We start from the raw sequence: 23,381 nt of genomic DNA, 5'->3' as shown, positions 1-23,381 counted from the left end.
GGTTAGGAAGACTCTTAAGAATTGATTTATCGGTGGAATAGATTTGCATTTGTGTTTGTGGGTAATTTGTCAGTGAATGAGTTCAACGAGAGATATGATAGGCGTCTTCATATTAGTTAGAGTATCATACGCGATAGTGGCTCCAGAAATGCGCGAGAAACAATATTACAAATAAATAAATAACATGGATATTCTAGACATAATTTAGTAAAAATAAGTATTTTCCTATTCTCTGAAGGTTTTTCTTTCTACAGATCAAGTTATATATCAATGCTTTGAGGAATGGTACATGTTTCAGCATAATCCTAAATCCTATGATTCTGTAGAGTTTAAGAAATTGCTTCTTAAACTCTCTGGAACCCCTACAAGGACGGTCTAAGAAACAGATATATTGTCAGGGACTATGAGATGGCGTCAGTTGTGCACCGTATTCTCTTACCTGGTTGTCAATTAACATTAGTAATAGCCATGCACTATTTCGTTTCTTCAATCGCTCTCGCTTTTTCTCTGTCACTCAGTTACGCTCTCATATTCTAGCAATGATTCTCGCATTTGCTTCTTCAGGCTCTTCGCATTCACAGCCATATTCCCTGTACCTCTCACCTTTCGATTAATAGTCATTCCTCGTTCTCGTAACTCTCCCTGCAGTCCACGAGAATTTCACACTTTCTACAGACTCCCAAACCGTCGCACTTTCTTGCTCATCTCTCTAAAACCACATCTTTCTCATACATACACTACGGAGAACGAAGCATATTTAATAAATCCACACTGACACTGCTCACTACTCGATTTTTCTCCTGTCTGGATGTTCTTCGCCATATTGCCTTCGTTTACTATAAGCTATATTACATAAAAATTCACTACGAAATCTACTAACGAGCTTGATAATTACTACGCATTCAATTATCACTAGTGCTATCATCATGGAGATACTAACCGAAATATATATTTTTTCACCCATTTTAAAATGAAATACGCTAGTTAGGAGTGGTTACCATATTAATGTGGAGATTTTCAATAGAAAAGAGGGAAACGAGAGTAAAACAAGAGGCCATTCCTAGAAGCGATGTAAGGATGCGAGCCAGGGAATGAGAACTAGGTTATTTGCACGGGAGTGGAAATACTCCTCTATGAGAGGAGTATTTCCACTATGAGAGGAGTGTGCGAACCTCCCCCAATGAATCTTTTTGCTCCTTGGAGGTCTTATGTTAAGAATAAAAATAATCAGCTAACCCCTTTTATTCCCATATATAAGGGGTAGGCGACGATATTTTAGTCCTATCTAGTTTTTTGGAGACTGAAGGGGCTGTTCAATCTCCACTGATAGCCATTTAGAGATAGCTGACCCAATGCTATCACTAATTATACATAGCATGCAGTGAACAGAGGTGGCTACAAGTTCCCTCATCTCGTGGTCCCTAATCCTAACTTTATGTTTACTGTCAGAATATAGTGTAGCTTCTACGGTTGATTTGTTTGAGTTTAGGGTAACAGATGCTATTTGTTCACTAGCCTAATTTTTCTCAGAACTCACATATCTCCAATGTCCAGTATTTGATCAAGTGCTTTTCTAACCCAACTCTCAGATCCATACATTCAAATTTGTTTGTATACTGTTACTTTGGTGTTTTGGCAAATTTCTTAATATAAAAAGTCATCAGTTAACTCCCTTCCACACCACTTTTGCTTATTTTATTGTCTATTTCCATATTTAATTTGCTATCTTCACCATAATTTAAGCCTAATTTAGCTGAAATGTTTTACTTGGTTTACAGGTGTCACTAGGCTTGCCAGATTTCTCGTATATACGGGATTGTCCCGTATTTTACATCGAATTTTGCTATCCCATATTCTATTTGTAGGGACAGCCTAATCAGGGGAGAATTCTCGATGCTTGCTATGCTTGCTGCGCAAGCTCATTAATTGAGAAAGAAGTAATATTTATTTGTTAATAAATGCATGCTTTTATAAGCATTCCATTTAGGCTTTTATTTTTGTAGACAGAAGACGTCTTAAGCTTGCGCGGCAATAATTGAGTTTTGCGTTGTGTATCGAAGGCCGATGCTTGCTCGTCTAGTCAAAGCTACCTTGGCTTGCTCGGTTGTAGGAGCTTCCAAGTCCTCGCAGCAGCACTGTGATTTCATGCGCGCGCTTAGCCATTTCACGTCGACTCACTCTATTGCTTAAACAAAGGCCATACACAGTCAACGTAGTCCTAGCCAGTGAGATTCAGCCAGCCTTTACAAGTGTGCGTGTTGCTTGGGAAAATTAAGTTACAGCCAACTTTTTATGACGATGTTATTGACCAGTTCATAAAGAACCGTAGGGTAGAATTTGTATTCAAGTAGCTAAATTAAGAAAGATAGAATATCATTTGTAAAATAAATGTTCTTTTTGTATGATTAAATGTACATAAATTTCTAAAGATATAGTTCTAAATGGTCAGTAATTCATTATTCCGCTAATCAGACATCAATCACAGCTTTCACTCCCTGAATGATACAAGAGGAAACGTGAATTTCAAGACCGGCATTCGCCCCTGAGCCTAATGTCTCGTATTTTAATAAAAAGATAAAATTATAAATATTATGTTAAGCAATTATAATTTTCAATATTCTTTTCGAATAATCCAACTTAAATTGATTTGTAAGCCATAAAAACTGACAATTCGAGGAAATTAATTGTATTTACAGTTTGTGGCTGCCGCATGCCGGCAACGTCCATTTCATTGATCGCTTTTTATTTAGTCTAAGCATTTTATTTATAATTCTGTGAAGATAAATTGTATTTGCTTACTTTCAAATATTTCTTATTTAGACGGTGTGCAGTGCGGTACCGGTAGAGTACGTGGATGTTGTTTCATAATATTAAATTTAATAATTGTTAAAAAAATAATATCTCGCCTATTTCGAATGTGCGATATTTGATTAATACATAAAATGTATAATTAAAGGTAAATTAATTTTCTTTATTGGTTTCGAGTCTAGTCGGCGACTAGAGGAAATTTTTCTAAGCCTTTTTTCGACCGGTTCCCGAGTTAGTCGATCTCTGGCACGGGCGAGCAGGTTTTTCCTCCCGGAAACTCGGGTTTTTCGTCCTGTAAACTCAAGAAAATCGACCGTAGAACCCACATTATTTCAGACATTAAATATATTGTGTTAGGGTTAGAGACCACGAGATGGCGGCACATTTGAGCCGTCTCTCTTCACTGCGTACCGCTTAATTAGTGATAGCCTTGGGCCATCTGTCTCTGATTGGGTACCAGTGGAGATTGAACTGCCCACTCAGTCTCCAAAAGTTAGATAGGGCTAAATGGCCTCGCCTACTCTCGTATATACGGGAATAAAAAGGCGTTAGCTGATTTTTTTTTTTTTTTTTTTTATTAATTATACAAAGGTAAATTAAATTTTGTTTCTTTCCTTAAGCCCTTAACAAATTTTGATTATTCGAAAGAATGGAATTTTTTTGCAAAAGGAAAACATAACGACGAAGTTCAATCCAAAATCTGTAGACGAACGTTTAGTATTGCACATGGAGGAGGCGGGGGGGGGATTGGATATTACACAACACATTAACACTCAGAAACACAAATTGAGCATTTCGAGTTCTAGTTCCAAAAGTATTGAAACTTATTTCGCCAGCAAAGGTTGATCGATTGGTAGAGCCTCTGATACTAATGGCTCAGTTAAATAAGTTTGAGCGCGGTTAGTAGTTGGAAGGAGATCAATCGTTCGATGCTGTTGGCACACTCCCTCGATGAGTCTTTGGACTCCCTGGAGGTGTCAAATAATAAAATTCAAATACCAGATTTATTTTTTTATTTTGTAAAATCAACTCATCAAAATTGTCCCGTATTTGGTTTTCCAAAATCTGGCAACCCAAGATAACACCTACTTCGAATGCAGTTGATGTTTTCAACCTTCCAGCCTATTTGCATAATATTTGCCTTTCAACGCGTATTTCGAAACCTACCCCCATTTTTTTTTTTTTTCTCATACCAATCTGCACTTTTCTTTAATACTAAAATACCTCTTACCACTAGCTGGCTGTCGTTTTTTATGCTTTATTGAAATAACAGCTTTGCTTAAAAATGATTATGGTGACATACACCAAATTGCAACATTTGTCACCAAATGAAATTGGGCCGAATTACGTCAATGTGTCTTCACTAAATTAATCCACCAACATAATACAAATGTTAATATTTAGGGCCACGAGATGGCAAAATGAGACAGGGAAGCATTTATTTGAGATATTCTACGATGCATGTGAACTCATGAATATATCTGTTTTGAGTGCAAAAAGAATATGATAATATTCTGTTACTCTGTCAGTAAAAAAATCCTCTGATACCTTTTATTCAATAAAGCGAGCAGGTGGGGCTTTTTCTGAATCAAGAGTTTTAATTATACTCTACAGAAAATCATTACAACTCTTCATTCAGAAACAGCCCCACCTGTTCTCTTTATTGAATAAAAGACACTAGAGGATTTTTTTACTGAAAAAGTAACAGAATATTATCATAAAATTAAGGGGATAAAAATCCCTTATTATTTTACAGCCAGTATGCGAAACTCTAAGATCGAAAACTATGATCTAAGAGTTTCATGCCGAAGAACTATTGGCGTGAAACTCTTATCCAAGCGTAAGTGAACACCTGGTAGTACAACACCAAGGCAACTCGAAGCAAAGGTGGAGGGTTTTTTTATCCCCTTAATTTAATTAACTTCGCCAGAAAAAATAGTCGTTTGGCTTTTTATCTTAGAATATTATAATATTCTTTTTGCTCTCAAAACAGTTATATGCACTAGTTCACATACATCGTGTTAAGTAAGTACTTCCTTGTCTCACATACAAGGGTGGTCTGAAAAGTTCTCGGCCTAACACTAAAAAAACGAATTTATATTTCAAAATTATTTTTATTTTTCACCATAATCTCCCTTAAGACTAACACATTTATTCCAGTGATGCTACAGCGTCATTATCCCATCCTTCTAGTCAGGGCCGGCAGAAGCGGGCATGCAATGCATGCAGGTATCGCCGCCGGGGTACGGTTTATAAGTTCATTTTTAAGAAACAAAGTTTTTATCATAAAAACAAAAAATTCTTAGAATGATCAATATTAAAATAAATAAGGCCGGATACACCGAATAAAAATTTTAAAAAAATTGTATATTGCCGCCTCTTTGATCAGCCAGCTGTTTACAATTTTGCAACGAGAGCAGGCTAAATGCTTGCCTGCAGATTGTTTTGTCTACCAGTAGCGCACTCAGGATTTAATCTTGGGGAGGGGGGAGAATTGAGTAGATGATTTGAGAATGCACACTACATTGCATACGACCTATGACTGAGCATCTGCAGCGGTTGCCAACACATATTACCAGTTATCTCCTCTGGCCCGGCTCGAGCAAACGAAGTAGCGCTCTGTCCACAAGAGCACTACTTTGTTTGCCTTGCGTTCACAGCCGCCGGAATTCCCGAGAGCTATAGGGTATTCCCACCTTATGCGAGTGCTAATTCATAAGTAGTATAGAAATATAAGACACACCATAAATAGAAAAAAAAAAAGAATTTTAATTAGAAAATGATTTTTGGAAAATTTTATAGTTTTTTTTCCCTTTTTGGGGGGGAAGGGCCCCCCCCCTCCCTGGGTGCGCTACTGGTGTCTACTGCAGTCTATCTTAAGTGAAACGGTGAACGGTTTTTATGCGCAGAAATGAATTTTCGTGCAAAACATTTGTTGCTAGTTAACCAGTCATATGGTACCCATCTCAGTAGGCTACTAACAGTAGCGTACAGTGCGGACTATTATTTCGTCTTTAATTTCTTGTGGATATAAAATTGAAATGGAATCAAAAATTTTAAAAAAAGTTTTCCGGTACACAAAATCAAGCGTCATGCTTCGAAAGAAGCAGATATTAAGAAACAAACTGGGGCTCTTAATAAATTTGTTACAATATTAAAATATTCTGATGCAGACTATAACCAACTCGATACCTCAGAAATCAGAGTTGAAGAACCGTGCACATCATCCAATTTGCGTGAAAGTAATATTGCAACTATTGAACAAGATAACAAGACGCATGATTTAAGTGAAAAACAGTTAGGAGAAGATTTAGTTGTAGTTGACCACGAAACTAACACATTGTTTGTCTCTGTAAATTTAGAAGATCCAGGTGAATGGGGAAATATTGATGAAAAATTATGAGTTGTTTTAATTGAAATGGGGCCTGTTCAAAAGAAAAATATAATATATCCCAGAGATACATATGGTCGTAAATTTGGCGACACACATTATAATAGAAAAATGGAAAACGGGGAGCTCGTGCCAAGAACATAGCTCATTTATTCCGAAACTTTAAATTCTGTTTTTTGCTTTTGTTGCAAACTTTTCGCACCTACTGAATCAAGTAGTCTTGTAGAAGGTTATAATGATTGGAGAAATGTAAGTACAACTTTGCATAGACACGAGACTAGTTTAACTCACATGAAAAATTTCTTAAAATGGAAGGAACTTAATAAAAATTAAAAAAAAAAACAAACACTATTATTGATTGCCAGACTCAAAGCTTGTATGAAAGGGAAAAGAAACATTACATTGGACAAGTGTTTTAGAACGTTCGATTGAAATTATAAAATTCTTTGGTAGCCAAAATTTAGCTTTTCGCGGATCATCTGCTAAATTATATGAAAGGAATAACGGCAATTTTTTAGAATTAGTCGAACTGTTTGCTATGTTTGATTCCGTTATGGAAAATCATGTTGAAAGGGCCCTACAAGGAAACAACAGAGTACACTATTTGAGTAAAGACAGTCAAAATGAAATATTGGAAACTTTGAGTAACGCAATCAGATATACAATTTTATTATCAATTCGAAAATCTAAATATTATTCCATAATTTTAGACTGCACACCTGATGCAAGTAAACAAATGACCATTATTATTCGCTTTGTTTCCTGAGACAATGGAATTGTCAAGATCAGGGAAAACGTTTTAGATTTTGCAGATATATCAGATTCCACAGGACGTGGTTTATGTGCAACGATAATAGAACAACTGGAAAAATGGAACATTCCCATTGAAGACATGCGAGGTCAAGGGTATGACAATGGGGAAAATATGAAAGGGAAAAAATATGGGTTCCAAAATTTGCTTTTGAACAAAAATCCTCCAGCTTTTTACGTGCCATGTGCTGCTCATACTCTAAATTTAATCATTAACGATGCAGCCAAAGTGAATGCAGATACAACAGGGCGGGATTTAGAGTTGCTGAGGCCCTAAGCTATACAAAACCCAGATGCCCCTTACTGTTTTAAATTACATCAGCTGGTCTTTTTGTTTTTTTATTTGAGGTCCCGGCAGATTGCGAGGCGCTAAACTGTAGCTTTTTTAGCTTATACGTAAATTCGGCACTGAGATACAATTAGTTTCTTTGCAATTATTTCAGAAATATACAATTTCTTTTCATTCTCTTACAAATATTGGGCAATCCTTTTAAAGTTCGTAAAAAATTAACATTGAAACAGCCATCAGAAACGCGATGGGAAAGTAAAATTAATGCAATCCGCCCTCTACGATATCAGTTACGAGAAATTTACGATGCACTTTTTTGAAATTTTAAATAATGAAAATTTTAATAATGAAACTCAGCATGATGTACAAACATTATGTGCTAAAATAAAGGACTACAAATTTATTTGCTCTCCTATAACTTGGCATGATTAAATTAACAGAATAAACCCGTGAGTAAAATGCTTCAAGACAGAAATATGAACATTACACTTGCTTTAGAATCTATTAAAAATTTAAAAATATTCTTATAAGAGCTGTGAGCAAGCATGGCGTCCATTTTGTGCAAAACGTTTTCATTTACAATTCTTCAATCAAAATATCCTACACGTTCTTTTGAAATGCCTATAGTCTCAACAATTTCATGCAGTTTGACTCGCCGGTCATCCTACACCATATCATGCACTTGGTCAATGATTTCTAGTTGTTACACTTTTTGGACATCCTTCACGTGGATCATCTTCAAGGCTGGTACGGCCACATTTAAACTCGGCAGCCCATTTCTTAATTGTCGAAAACGAAGGAGAAGAGCGCCCATAAACTTTTATGAACTTCGAATGAATTTCTTTTGGCCTTTAAACCTTCTTTTACAAAGAATTTTATAACTGCACGATACTCAATTTTATCCATTTCAAAGGATACAGACAACACATTTTCTTCAGACAGCTGTATAGAACAAACTACTTGATATAATGACTTGCAATTTCACATGGATGCTTATGACAGATGTACAAACTTACAAAAAAATTTGCCGATAGTGTTGCCATCTGTGGTCGAGGCCAAGAACTTTTCAGACCATCCTCATAATATCCGGTTCCTTTGAACTGAAATATCAACCTAGAACTTGTAAAAAGATCGGACTCATAGCAAGAACTGCAAGAAAGCTGGTGACCGTGCCCATGCTGCAAATTGCTATATGTAGAATATAGTGTGTTGCTTGCAAGCATGCACAAGTTACAGCCATGTTATTATCATCATGATTTCACTAAACTAATTCATAACTCAGAATATGGGTAGGCCTGGTGCCCACATTAGTAGAGGTGTCACAGCCTCTGACGCCATTTTACGTCAAAGCAAGAAGGATTTTTTCTCGCATTTCTTAGCTTCTCATTTTATAAAAAAACATTACGGATCAATTCTGAATTGTCTCTTGTCATTTGGTCACTGGCCATGGATCCGAATTTTGATGAGTTATGCATGTTCTTGAATGTCTTTAGGTATCAGACAATTTCAGCGGGATGAGAAAACTACCTGAATGTGCACTTCCGGATGGATGCTGTGCGCTCCCTCCGGTCGATTGATGCGACGTTAGTACTCAACGCTTCCTTACATTTTAGACCACGTACTAACATCACAAGTTACACACTTAGCTCCTATGCATGGTTACGATCTGGTGTCGAGTTTAACACTGGCTTTACATTCGATATTGTCGCTAATGCCGCTGTGCTCTCGACAAGCCAGATGTCGTTGATATTGTGACAAATCTGGATACAAAGTGACATAAAAACATCGCAGGTGAGTCGTGGTTGAAGTCAGCTGTCGATTCATACTAAGAACGGAGGATTTGGGAAAATTCATACTAAGAACGGAGGAGGAAACTTTCCCATTATCATGCTAATTTCAGCATGCTCCATTAACTGCATTTAATATTTATGTTGGCACTGCTCAGAAAATATTTATTATTTCACCAGTCTTGGAGTCAAAAAGATTTTTTGTAGTATATCTCACTCAACGTTCTTGGACTCTACACACGTAAATATGCTAACGCCTTTTGTTCCACCAATGGTTAGGCCATTCAGATCTAACTTTTGTATACTAGTGAGCAGCATGTCTTCACCCTTAGCCAATCACAGAATAGCTGACTCTAGACTATCAGTGATAACATGCATCCTGGATGTAAGTTACCACTGATAATAATGATACCCTTCATTATTTTTGAAATGAGGATGATGAGAAGACAGTGTGATTGCTTTTGTCTACCCTTTCTTTCTTTTTTTTTTTTTTTGTAGATAAATGCTGTATGAGGTAGTTGATATTAAAGATATATAAAATGTGTGTTGATTCAGGAGTATAACTTTTAAGGAATGGGAATAAATTCATAATCATGGAAAGTGTTGGTATCCAAGTTAAATCATGTTTCTTCTGATGACTTTCAGGCAAATTATGATATAAGGAATACAGTAGTCCTTTCTTGTTATTGTTAATGTGCGAAGTGGTGTCATCTGTGCAGAATTTTATTATTATTATTTCTTTTTTAAACACCCAAAATGGATGAAATACATAAATGATCTTAAACTTCATATCCATGTTATTTCAATGGAATATCAATAGTTTTGTAATTTTAATGGGTTTTACATAGGATTATCATTTAACCCCCAACCAGCTAAATGATAAACCTACATAAAACTCTGGTTTATAACTCAGCAACTGAGAAAAGTCAGTGACAAAACCTATGATAGATATACATACATAAATACTAGTTAGGATATAGAATTGCAAGGTAGAAGCAGCTGTCTGTCTCATTCTCATCACCTTTTTTCTATTACTTTTTTAATGGTAATCCCATACATGATGGTTGCTTGTTTGGAATTATGTTTTTTCTGACCTGTTTGTGGAATGAAAAAAAATTAACTTTTTTTGGAGGAGAAACTTTGCCACTTCCATGTGAGTTCTGCAGACTACTTTCAGATGAAAATAATCATGTTTTGGACAAGATTTATAACCAAGGCTTTCAAAGCAAAGAAAATTATTAATTCCAACTGAGCCATGGAGGTTCATCCAAAGTGCGAGAGGTTGCTCAGTCCATAGTGCCTTAACACCATGGATGGGTAGAAGATTGAAGAGAAAAGAAACTTCCAGAAATTGGTTTTGAAGGCTTGTAGTTTGCAATCTTTGGAAAATAGATAACAGGGAGACTGTTCTAGAAGACTGCAGCCGCAGTAAAAGGATAAAAAATTTGTTATGAGTTTGGAATTGAACCATGAAGAATGTTGACTAGCTGTTGCATGTACTTTAACAGATTTAGAAAAGAGCGGGAGAATTATTCAGATGCCCAGTGCCCATTGAAATATTCATAGAAAATGCAAGCAGCAGAAACTAAATGTCTGAGTGAAAGAGTGAAGTGACTGAGAGTGAGAGATGGGTCATTTTTCAACCTAATTGCTTTCTTCTGTACTGAGTTGTAATTTTTGGAGCTCTTAAGGTACTTTCAGTGGTTAAATTTGTGATTTGTATAGAGTAGATTTGTGTTTACAGGTAAAGTAATTATTATTATTAACATCTGACCTTCATGGAGTCAAGGACTCATAACAGGAGGTCTATATTCTCTCATGCCAATAGATCATCAAACTGCACCTGGAACCTTTCTATAGTTTCTGCACTCATCATACTTGCAAGCAATGACTCACCAATCAATCTCCATTCGAAGTACTATTAGTATTCTATCCTTGCTTTCCTTTACTCAACTGTATGATGTCAGGTTCAAAAGAAGAAACCTAATTCCCTGGATACTGAGGAGATGTTATTCATAATATCTTTATACCAAGTAAGACTAAGGGTCAGAGAAATCACATCTTGTGTAGAGATCTGAGTTTTGCCAAAAGTAAGACTGGAAAGGATTTATTTTATTTTGTTAGAAATAATACAGAATTGAGATTTACTACCATTAAAATTAAGGTTATCAGAATTCTTTTTTCAAAGTGGTTCTGATAAGGGCCACATTTCTGTGGCATTTGTCCACAGTTGGAAATTGAAAATTATGGTTGTAGAAGTTGATATCCTGGAGGTTTACTGATTTGCATAGTGCAAGATTTGACAGATAAGAAATGCAGTATACTGTCATCAACAAAATTGTGAACTGGATTTGCAATTAATTGATAGAATGTTACTGATATATAGAAGGTAGAGAGTAAGAGAAAGAACAAAGCATTGCTGAACCCCAGCATTAATTGTGAAGTTTGAGGATAATAGTCTGTTGTAACCACACATAATATACCTATGAAGTGAAAGGAAGTTGCCAACCCAGTTGAAGTTAGTCCACATGATGGAACGGTTAAGATTCTGGAATTAAGATTGCAGACTTTTCTATGGCATTTGTCCATCCAAAGTTGATGACATAAGCAAGAAGATCCATTGGATCAGCAGTGACAAAATCCATACTGGTGATCACATTTTAGTTGAGATGTTTCTAGGTAGCATTGCAGCTTATAGTTATCTCCATTCCTTCAAGACTTGAGAATAGACAGTAACTTGATGGTAAAGACATGAATAGGGATTAATTTCTAGTCATAGGATAGATATGATTAGAATAAGAGAAAATAAAAAGGCATAACAGAACAGGCGTTAACTAAGGGTAAAAGAGGTGATGAGTGATTCGAAAATAGCAGTATGTAGAGATTCCATTGTTAGAGGATTGGTTAGTGAGAGAGTACATAAGGTCTGCTTTCCAGGAAGAAGAATGAGCAAGATAATTCGTGCTTTGGACATGAGGAGGAAATGAACAAGAAAGCTAGTGGTGGTTGTGGGAACAAATGATTTTAGTGGATATAAAGAGAATGTAAGGGCAGGGCCGCCTCTAGGAATTTTGCCGCCCCTTCTCCCTTATTTTTCGTATAGTCGCCCTGTGCAGTAGCATATTTTGCCACCCCTTCTCCCTTATTTTTTGTATAGTTTATGCCAACTTTGCCGCCCCATGCAAATGCATGTCTTGCACCATCGGTAGAGCCAGCCCTGTGTAAGGGTGGATATCAGGAGGTTATTGAGGTGAGTGCAAGATAACAATATAGAGGGAAAGGTTTTCGGTGTGTTGCCGAGGTATGACAGTGATGAGTTGAAACAGAGAGCCAAAATCCAGTTCACTGACACCACTTTGGAGTCAGTGAATTGGAGACTGTTGCTAGATGGAAGTGCAGTGTGATGAAAGCAAGAGAGCTGAAGTAAGAGGTGAAGTAAAGGATCAGGAGAGTGGGTATAGAAGAGACTGAAGTGCTTGGCAATGGAGCAGTATTAGAGATGGAGAGAGAGAATGGGAATGCAAGAAGAACAGGGAAACGGGGGAAGCCTGATATGGAGACATGGCATAAGGAGAGTGGATGCTGGAAGTAGTAGCGAATATATATATATGGGGATGATCAGCACAGAAATGGAATAGATTGGGATGTGAGTGGGGTAGCTGAGACTGAGCAGGTATGTGTGGTAAGCAGTAATAAAGGTGACTGGACATGTGTGGTGGGAAAATCACAACTAACAAGTGGCACGGGTTAGGACTGGTTGTAGACCTAAAAATGAACTGCTGTGTTTATTTACAAATGTCAGGAGTATCAGAAATATGGGACATAAAATTGCTTCACCGATTGAGTTTATTTGTCCCAAAATTGTTGGATATAGTGAAACATGGTTGAACGAAGATGATATCCTAACAGGAATAGAAATGGAAGGAGGTGTTTTTTTTTGGATAGAAAGGACAAGAAAGGGAGGGGGGCACCTTATGGTAGTAGTGGAATTATGTCCATTTAAGTCAGAAATGAAAGAGGGAAATAGTGGCAATGGTTTGAGGCAGTATGGTGAGAGATAGAGGTTGAAAAGAAGAGATATTTAGTTAGATGTTGCTATAGGCCAGAAATATGGAGGGTGATAATGAATAAATGTATAAGGAACTTCAGTTAGTGAACAAGAAAAGGACAATTATTATGGATGATTTTAATTATGGCAGTATAGATTAGAATAAAGAGATAGCATTTGGGAATAAGGAAAATTAGTTTCTCGAGTTCTTGAGAGACAGCAATCTCAGGCAGTATGTAAAGGAGGTCATTACAAGGATCTAGAGCAGGGGTTTCCAACCTTTTTGTTTCCTAGAGCACATTCTAAAATACCAATAGGGCGAAGGGCACCATCTATTTTTTCAAGTAAATTTTTTGAATTCTCTTGTTAAATGAATGCAACTTCGAATGCGCATCTACTTTACATTGTATGTGTTTAATAATCATCATGTGTCATTAACGCATGCGTCATATAGCATGCCATGAATTGTTGCATGATGTGCATGTGATTATTTCAAACTATACGGCACACAGTTGAACAGCAGTGGGCACACACAAATTGATCGACGGGCGCCATGGTACCTGCGGGCGTAGGGTTGGGAATGCCTGGTCTAGAGTTTTAGATCCGATTGTTTCAAAATTAAAACTCCTGAAGTAATTGTGAGTGGGCTTCACACTTCCTTTCAATTGGTGATAGTGATCATAAAGTAATTATATGGGTTGTGGCTAGCCATATGAATACTGTGAAGAAAGGATATGTGGAAGTACAAGACTGGCGATTATGGCAAGCTTAGGACACTGCGTGGAGCTATAGCATGGAATGAGGAGTTGAGCAGTAAGGAAATAAAGGCTTTTTGGGAACCGACAAAGAAATACATAACACGTTAATGTGTGAATGTATTCCAGAGGTCGAAAGGCTGAGTAAGGTAGATGTAAAATGGATGGCTGAGTAAGGTAGGTGTAAAATGGATGAACAAGGGAATTAAGCATGAAATCTAGAAGAAGGCACTTTGGAGACAGCGCAAGATGAATAATGGTAATCAGCTGCATGAAGTGTATAAAGAGCAGCCAGGAGGGTGACTCAGCTGGTAAGGACAACAGAAGTGTAGTATGAGCAGAATATAGCAAGTCACACCAAGAAAAATCTTTGTGAGTTTTTTTCAATATGCGGCAAGTAGAAGGATGAATGATTTTGGTAAGATACTGTTAATGGATGAAAGTGGGAGATTGGTGACTGCTGCATAGGACATAGTCAAGGTGTTCAGTGAGCAGTTCATCAAAGTGTTTCATCCTCAGTAAGTGTAAAATCAGAACCTCAAGTGTAGAGAATAAAATTAGAGAAGACTTAATGGTGAGCAAGTAAGAAGTATATGAGGAATTAAATAAGCCAGATATCAATAAGATATCTGGCTTATTGATGACATATCGCCACGTGTCTTATGGGAATGTTCAAAAGAGTTAACATGCCTTTGCCTATCTATTTAGCAAGAGTCTTGAAACAGCACAAGTCCCAAAGGAGTAGAAGAAAGGCAAAATTGTTCCACTTCACAAAGATGATAAGACTAAGGCAGCAAATTATAGGCTGATCTCTATATATCTGGAGCTGTAGTTAAGGTATTGGAGAGGTTGCTGAGATATAGGATACAAATGGGTTGATAACAGTGGTATTCTTTGTGCTTGTCAGCATGGGTTTGTTAAAGGGAGGTTGTGTTTTACAAACTTGCTTATGTACGAATGTATTGAACAAGTGAGATGCATATAGAGTGCTATGCTTAGGTTTTGCCAAGGTGTTTGATAAATTGCCTCACCACAAGTTGGTCACTAAACTGAAGCAGATGGGATTGGATGATAAACTAGTGAAAGTTTATTTTTCACTTGGTGAGATTATAATAAATTTAGTTTAATCCTTTATCCAAGTGTGTGCAAACAAAGTTTGCGCCTGAAAGTATCTTCAAGACTGGGGTAAAGTGGTACAACACCGGGCAACTCCTTTTAAAGGTGGAGCAAACTACCAACACTCCTATCTCAGTATCTCCTCCCATAATGCAAAACACATCTCCTTGCAGATATGTATAATGTTATGCATTAAGGGAAGGGCCACTACCCAGACTAGTTTCGACCTTATGAATTAGTAAAGCCGTCTCTAAAAATTCAGACGATCCCTAGGCCACTCAATTGTGGGCGAAAGACCATCCATCTCAGCGTTGGCTCCACTCAGTGATGGCCTTACACCCACCACCACCATCGGGCAGAACCGCTCATATTCCGAAGAAAAGCATTCACCGACAAAGCCCCCTCACTTGGCCGTGCCGGAAAACACTTTCCCCGGAGACTCAAATTGCTCCCTTAAGGCAAAAACCTTAAGAGAGCGAACTCATAATAGCCCCCAACTGGTTTCGACCTTTATTGAGGTCTCTTCAGTGGGAGCCAGGCCCAACTGCAGATACCAGTCATCTCCTCCTATAGGAGCTGCCAAACAGTGTGCCACCTTTTTATTAAATTACTCTGGATTTAGAGAAAGATGTTGAAAGTTTATTTTTCACTTGGTCAGACTATAATAAATTTAGTTTAATCCTTTATCCAAGTGTGTGCAAACAAAGTTTGCACCTGAAAGTATCTTCAGGACTAGGGTAAAGTGGTACAACACTGGGCAACTCCTTGCAAAGGTGGAGCAAGCTACCAACACTCCTATCTCAGTATCTCCCATAATGCAAAACACATCTCCTTGTGGATATGTATAATGTTATGCATTATAAGGGAAGGGCTACTACCCGGACTAGTTTCGACCTTTATTGAGGTCTCTTCAGTGGGAGCCAGGCCCAAGTGGAGATACCAGGCAGAAGCATTAGCAAGGTCATCTCCTCCTATAGGAGCTGCCAAACTTAATGCATAACATTATACATATCTGCAAGGAGATGTGTTTTGCATTATGGGAGATACTGAAATAGGAGTGTTGGTAGCTTGCTCCACCTTTGCAAGGAGTTGCCCAGTGTTGTACCACTTTACCCCAGTCCTGAAGATTCTTTCAGGTGCAAACTTTGTTTGCACACACTTGCATAAAGAATTAAACTAAATTTATGATAAACTAGTGAGTTGGATAGGTGAATGGTTATTGGATAAGGTCAGCAAGTTGTGTATGGGGGTAGGTACTATCTTAAAAGAGGAAGGTCATGAGTGGTGTCCCACAAGGATCAGTTGGGCACCATTGTTCTTTAATTTGTATATTAATGATATTCGGATAGGTTTAAATGGTGATATACGGGGTTATCCAAAAGTCACTCATAATATAAAATAAACTTAAAATTTTCAATATTAGTGACAAACTTTATAGAACCAAATTGCTACAAACAAAGCCTATAACCGTCTATGTAGAAAGTATTTTTACCTTGGGTATAATTATGTTAAAGATACCAAGCAATTTTAAACCTGGTTTTACTCCATTTTTCCCAAGTAAGCAAATAGACAAAAATGTCAAGTTTGTGCCTGCAAGTGATGCAAGACTAGCTGATCCTACAGGTAGTGCAAGACCAAGGCAACTCGTGGTAGAGGTGGAACACGCTCCGATCACTAATCTTAATATTTACCCTTAATGCCAAAACACATCTCCAAGAAGGGAATGTATGATGTTTTGTATTTAATGGGTAGGGGCCCCTTGCCTTTAATACAAAACAATATACATCCCCTTCTTGGAGATGTGTTTTGGCATTAAGGGTAAATATTAAGATTAGTGATCAGAGCGTGTTTCACCTCTACCACGAGTTGCCTTGGTCTTGCACTACCTGTAGGATCAGCTAGTCTTGCATCACATTTTTGTCTGTTTGCTTACTTGGGAAAAATGGAGTAAAACCAGGTTTAAAATTGCTTGGTATCCTATAACCGTCTCTTTACAAAGTCAAAAATAAATAACATTAATAAACAATTGTTCAAAACGGCTGTGTCGTTTTTGAATGCAGGCATGTGATTTTTTATCAAATTGGAGGCAACTCTTCAAAGCATGAAATTACTGACTGATCTGATTGCTTCAGTGATGTTCGTCTTCAGTTTATCAATTGTGTGAGGATTATTTTTATACACCTTACCTTTCAAGTAACCACTTAAGAAGAAATCCAGAAGTGACAAATTAAGCGACTTTGAAGACCAAAGACTTTTAGAAATCAGTCTGTTACCAAAAAACTCTTGCAAAAATTGCATTGTTTCATTTGATGTATGGTAAGTGGCGCAGTCCTGCTGAAAAACAGCAATCATGAAGAACGCAGCAATCTTCTTCAGTCATAAGGAGAGCCATGAATTGCATGATATTGTCTTGGTTCAGTGAGCTGCTTGATGTCGTCTCAAAGAAAATGGGACAGACAATGTGTGATACTGCAAACCACGCTCATTCAAAATAGTAGGTCTTCCATGCTGCTGTATGTCTGCAACTGATCTAGTTTCCCCTAAAGCATTTGATTAATCTCGTAATTGTAGAATTTTGAGGAACAATAGGGACAGGATACTTCTAACAAAACTCCTCCACAACTTCTGAATAAGAATGGCAGGCAAAATAACAACTCATTGCTCCTTGAAAAGTACCATTTTGCTTTCCTCATAAACAAAACTACACAATGAACTCTCATTATCTGATATGTGTTGAGAATTCATTGTGTAGCAAAATGAATGAGGAAAGCAAAATGGTACTTTCCACTGAGTAATTAGGACTAATGTTCCTAATATCCTAGAACTAATGGCCAGTATTGTGTAATCTATAGGATATTAGGAACATTAGTCCTAATAGAATTGAAACACTTCAATGCATCTCAGCTTCAACTTTGATGTGTGTGTGACTTTTGGATCACCCTGTACAACTGTTTGCAGATGATTCCAAACTGGGGAGAGTGATGAGGAATCAAGCAAATGTTGTGGCCTTACATGAGTACTTGAATAGGTAGTATGAGTGGGCAAAGGTTGTGAAATTTAGTATGCAACAATGGGATGCAAAATATACACTTGATGGGAAAATTTTGGAGGGAGTTGAGATAAGAGACCTTAGAGTAGTGGTGAACAAGGATCGGAAGTTCAGATGTCACACTGCACAAGTTGTGAAGAACTCGCATGAGATTATGGCAATGATACAGAGGACCTTAATTTGTAGAAAAAAAGAGGTTCTGGTTCCATTGTATAAGGCCTTCATGAGGCCTTGTATGGATTATTATGCACAGGTTTGGCTTTCGTGGTTATGAGGATATATTGGTCCAGAGAAGACTAAGGTCGTAACTGGTCTTTAGGATGTGGGATATGAGGACAGATTGAGGGAATGCAGTTTTGCAAGACCTTGTGAGTAGGAGGAACAGAGGGGAATATGATTGACACATTTAAGTTGGTCAAAGGTTGTTACCAGGTTACTGGTTTTCCCTTTCAGTCGTTTCTGACTGTAGGTGATTTGTAGGCATTGCCCACAAAGTATTCCTGGTGAGATTTTTACAGGGTAGTTCACCATTGCTTTTCCCCCAACCCCCAATTTTATCTGGGCTCAGGACTGGCATATGGCTGGGACGTATTCATGACTGTAATCCACGTGTGTTCACGGGGCCAGTTTGCCTGTTCTGGGGGACGAAAAACCCAATTTTCTGGGCGAAAAAACTCCTACACAGGCACTTAACACTCAACTGCAACCGTAACTCGAGGATAAGGTAGTTAGCCCTGTGTGTCCTGTGTCTGTAGATGTGTGTGTGTTCACGGGGATGATTTGCCTGTTCTGGGGGACGAAAAACCTGAGTTTCTGGGTGAAAAACCCCCTACCTCCGTATGAGACTGGATAACTCGCCTTTAGTCAAAAGAGACCAGATAAAGGTTCCTCACGTCACTGATGGGAATCGAACCCAGGTCTTTTCGACCAAAGAGCTTCTTCATCTATACTCACTGAGCTAGAGACTTGTTATCAGATTAACCACACTACCGGCCAAGACGTATATATACGTCCAAGTTATCATGGATGCGAAGTGCATATTAAAATTGTAATACCATTGATATTACATGGAAATGTATGATGGATATGAAGCGTATGAGGATGTGTATTTGATCCATAATGGCCGGTAAGGTGGTTAATGAAGAAATTTTTGTAGAATGAGGGAAGAGAGTAGAACAAGGAGACATTCCTGGAAGTTGTATAAGGAGGGTGTGAGCAGGGGGTATAAGGAGTAGGTTCTTTGCATGGAAAATAGTTTGCCTGACATTGTAGTGAATGCAAATACATTGAATAGTTTAAAGCACAGTTTGATGGACTTTGTGTGTGTGACAGCGTTTGTCTCCCACAATGAGTCTTTAGATTCTATGGAGGTCTGGTGTTAATAATAATAATAATAATAAACTCTGAATTGCAAACCTTCAGATTGATCCAAAAAATGCATAAGAACGAGGTGGCATTTTTGGTTTTTGTTTTGAATCAAAAACTGCATCAGATACATAAAATGCAGGTCTGTCTATTCAAGTATTGAAGGATAAAAAAAAAAGTTCTGGAGACGTTTGTTGTTGATGTGACAGAATTATCTGACTATAAAAGAGTGACTGGACAAAAGTTACAGCCAGTAGCTTTGTCAGGAGACAAGAAAGCTGGACTATCATTTGAATCGAATGCATGTTTCCTGTGCTTTTAGCCCATTGACAGAATCAGTTTTGGATTTGTTAAGAATTTGCTTGCAGCTGTTTTGGAATTTAGTATAAACAGAAAAAGAAGAGGATTTTAATGAAGCCAGTTATGATATGCTTATTAACGTTGCCCTTTGGTCGGAAAGACTTGGGCTTGATTCCCATCCAATGTCAGGAATCTTTATCTGGTCTCTTTTGACCAAAGGTGAGTTTGCCGGTCTCATATGGAGGTAGGGAATTTTTTCATCCAGAAACTTGTTTTTCGTCTCCCAGAACAGGCAAATTGGCCCAGTGAACACACACTTATTTTCAATCCATGAATACTTACAACAATATGTTGAAGAGATAAGGTCCTCACCACATGTTGTTACGCCCGTAGTCAACCATGAGTTGCATCATGGTAGCCAACCTCCTAGATAGCAGATGACGCATAAAGGGAAATGCTTATTTCTTTTCTTGTACAGCCTTTACACATATCTTAAGAATTTTTTTCTTCTATCTTAGAGAACTTGAATGTTTCCATACTGATAAGATTTTCAGTGATATGTTTATTACATATGTTTGGATCATAAGAAGACAATAATACAACCCAGGAAGTAAGGCATAGAAATCCCAAAGATCATCCCACTTGGAGTGTTTACATATTGTCTAGCTTTCTTTTAATGTCAGATAATGGGTGATAGCTTCTGGTTGTGAGGATAAACATCTTTCTAGATACTTAAAGGATCTCTAATGAGGAAAAGACCTAGTGTTTTGAAAGTATAGGAATATGGTATTCTGGTAGGCATCAGAATAGTTTGTATAAGAGCTGACAACATATTACCATCTCTGCTTGATGGATTAATGCTGTTGGAAAAGGAAGTAATGAGCCTAACTTTTACATTAATTACACAAGTTAGGCTCATTAGAAGTAAGGGGTGATTACTGGTGTTAAGGAAACATGGTTGACAGAAGAGAACATCATGACTGGAATAGGGGTTAAAGGGTTATAGCACAGGATATTTCAAATACCCTATTCAGATCAATCAACAGAGAGAACCAGAAGACATAATTCTCTCACACTTAGTGGGTACCCTTACCAGATCATGGGGAAGAGATTTTGACAATTAAAAAAAATATATAAAAAAAAATATAAAAAAGACTGATGGAGAAAATATGGCACTGTGAACGAGTAAAGATAGTGAATTTTTCTTACCACATGAGCCATAAGGTGGTATAAACAAAGAAGTGAGACTGACTGTACTGTCATTTGACTTGTGTGATGGATTTTACTTTGTCTGCATGTGCCTAGCTTGTGATTTTCTTATTCTTATGTTTTCTATAAGAATCAGGAAGATGTAGCAGCAGCATGTCATGGAGTGCAGACACTGAAAGACCTTTACACAAGGAAGAGGATGTAAATCTGAAATTGCACTATGTTGCCACTGCAGTTGTTGAGCAGTTAAATGAGAATGCTGTAGGTTAATACAGTGCACATGCCATTAAAAGACAGATTTGCCATATATAATGGTATCGAGAGCTTTGTGCAAAGCTTTGCAGTATAAACTCAGCCACAGCTAGGAGATGCTACTAACCGAGACTCATTTGTGTTGACATTAACAGTGAATACTCAAAACTGCCACATCTGGGCTACAGGGAATCCCCATGCATTTTAACAAATTTCCTTAAATTTGCTAAAGGTCATGGTATGGATTGGACTTATGGCCAAGTTTGTTATTGGGTTGCTTTTCTTTAAAGAAATCCACTGAACTGGACTTGTAACTTGCATGGTCATGGCTGTTTGTTATCAAGGCATGTTGAGCAGTTTCATCATCCAGCAACAAAGAAGATGCCTGAATACAACAGTGTTGATGCAAAATGGAGCACTTAACCACATAGAATATGAATTTCAACAATTATTGCATCATCATTTCACAGAGGATAGAGTAATCAGTTGTTCATTTTCTATTCAGTAGCCACTGCTTTCACCAGACCTTAACCCCTGTGACTTTTGGCTTGGGGGTTACCTCAAAGAGCATGTTGTTTGGACATAAGTTCTTCATTTGACAGATTTGAAAGACAAAATCACACATCATGTGCAGAACCTTTCAACGGATCAGTTGTGTTCTGCTCTGTGGTGGTATCAGCTGATGTTCTTGCATAAAGATCAAAACATTGAACATCACCTCCATTGATCATCCCAATCTCATTGCAGCATGTCAGTTCTATGTAATATGTTTTTTCTTTTCTTTTCTTTTTATATCACATAATTTTATAAAATGAGTGAAATAAACATCATAGAATAACTTTGTTTGTCATTGACTCTGAATCATTTCACAGTTACACACCATCCAGTTCACATTATTGTACCCGCTCACAGCACCATACTTCCCCTATCAGTCATTTTTTAACTAATTTTTTGTTATTGTCAAAATCTCTTCCCTGTGATCTGGTTAGGGTAGCCACAAAGTTTTGAGGATATTTTGTCTACTGTTTCTCTCTCTTTACAGATTGTTCTGAGTAGGGGTACTGTAATTTGAAACATCCTGTATATTTCCAGAGGCTGGTGTTGGGGTAAAGGAAGGGAAGAAAGTGTTACTTATGATAACAGATAAGCTGTACCCTCTCAGATTGAGGAGAAGATGGAAATAGTGCAATGCTTATTGCTGAAGTTTTTTTCACTTGGTTATAAATTAAATTACAGATACCAAGAAATTATATTGTTGGTTTATCCTTTATCCAAACAAAGGATAAAGCAAACAAAGTTTGTGCATGAAGTATCATCACAACCAAGCTACTTGTATATAGAGACTAATGACTTCATATTAATTGCCTTAGTATCTCATAATGCAACAGGTGTTTTTCATGCACATACTTTTCTAAAAAGATTTCTTTGAAAATATGCAGCATTTGATTTAGATTGGGTATGCTAAAAAGCATTATGCAATTAACCAGACAAGTTTGTGATAGAAAGAGAAGAAACAGTTCCATATTTTTACTTTTCATGCAGTTAAATGTTATATGTATGAGGGACATCCAGAAAGTAAGTTCCAGTGGGCTGTCAGAGAAACAAAAATATACTTACAAAAAAAACTTTATTGGAAATTAAAGTAGACATCTTTCACTACTTTTCTAAATAATTTCCACCATTGTTCAGGCACATATCATTGTTTAGGCACTTGTCAACCAAGAGTTGTATACCTTCGTCGTAGAAGGTTGCCACAGATGCCAACCTTCTACGACATCAATACAAACCATGTATTGACTACTTCTTTGACCTCCTCATCGTCTTGAAACTGCTGGCCACCAAGGAAAGATTTCAGATGTTTAAACAGGTGCAAGTTGCTTGGCGTGAGGTCAGGACTATATGGTGGGATGATGGAATTGTTCCCAGCTGAAGGTGGCGAGAAGTTGTTGTGTTATGCCAGCTGTGTATGGGCAGGCATTATCATGAATCAAAACAACACCCTTGGTAAGCATGGCCTGTCCCAAAAGATAGTGCACATGATTATTTTCTCGAATTTCGTCTTGACTGGTGATGAGGTGTGCCTCCACTCCATGGACTGTTGTTTGGATTCAGGGGTTGCGTGTGACACCCAAGTCTCGTCCCAGGTGACAAGTCTGCTCAGGAAAGCATTGCTATCTTCATGGTAACGTGTCAAGAATTACA

At 37.5% G+C, this 23,381-nt stretch overlaps 1 protein-coding gene across 4 annotated transcripts in view; it reads left to right on the top strand.

The window, feature by feature from the left end:
- Window positions 1-8,152: 8,152 nt before the first annotated feature.
- Window positions 8,153-23,381, top strand: part of NANS (N-acetylneuraminic acid synthase) — a 158,738-nt gene continuing 143,509 nt past the window's right edge. For all 4 annotated transcript variants that reach the window (XM_090408944.1, XM_090408942.1, XM_090408943.1 and 1 more), the window contains exon 1: window positions 8,153-9,089. The gene's annotated coding sequence lies outside the window, so the exon portion shown is untranslated. The remainder of the gene's footprint in view (window positions 9,090-23,381) is intronic.

Source organism: Typopeltis vanoorti, chromosome 19 (genome assembly GCF_054136105.1).
Source record: "Typopeltis vanoorti isolate ZY-2024b chromosome 19, IOZ_Tvanoo_1.0, whole genome shotgun sequence".
In the NCBI taxonomy this organism is placed as follows: Eukaryota; Metazoa; Arthropoda; class Arachnida; order Uropygi; family Thelyphonidae; genus Typopeltis; species Typopeltis vanoorti.
Note: the sequence above shows the minus strand (reverse complement) of the source record. Positions and strands in the feature narration are given on the sequence as shown.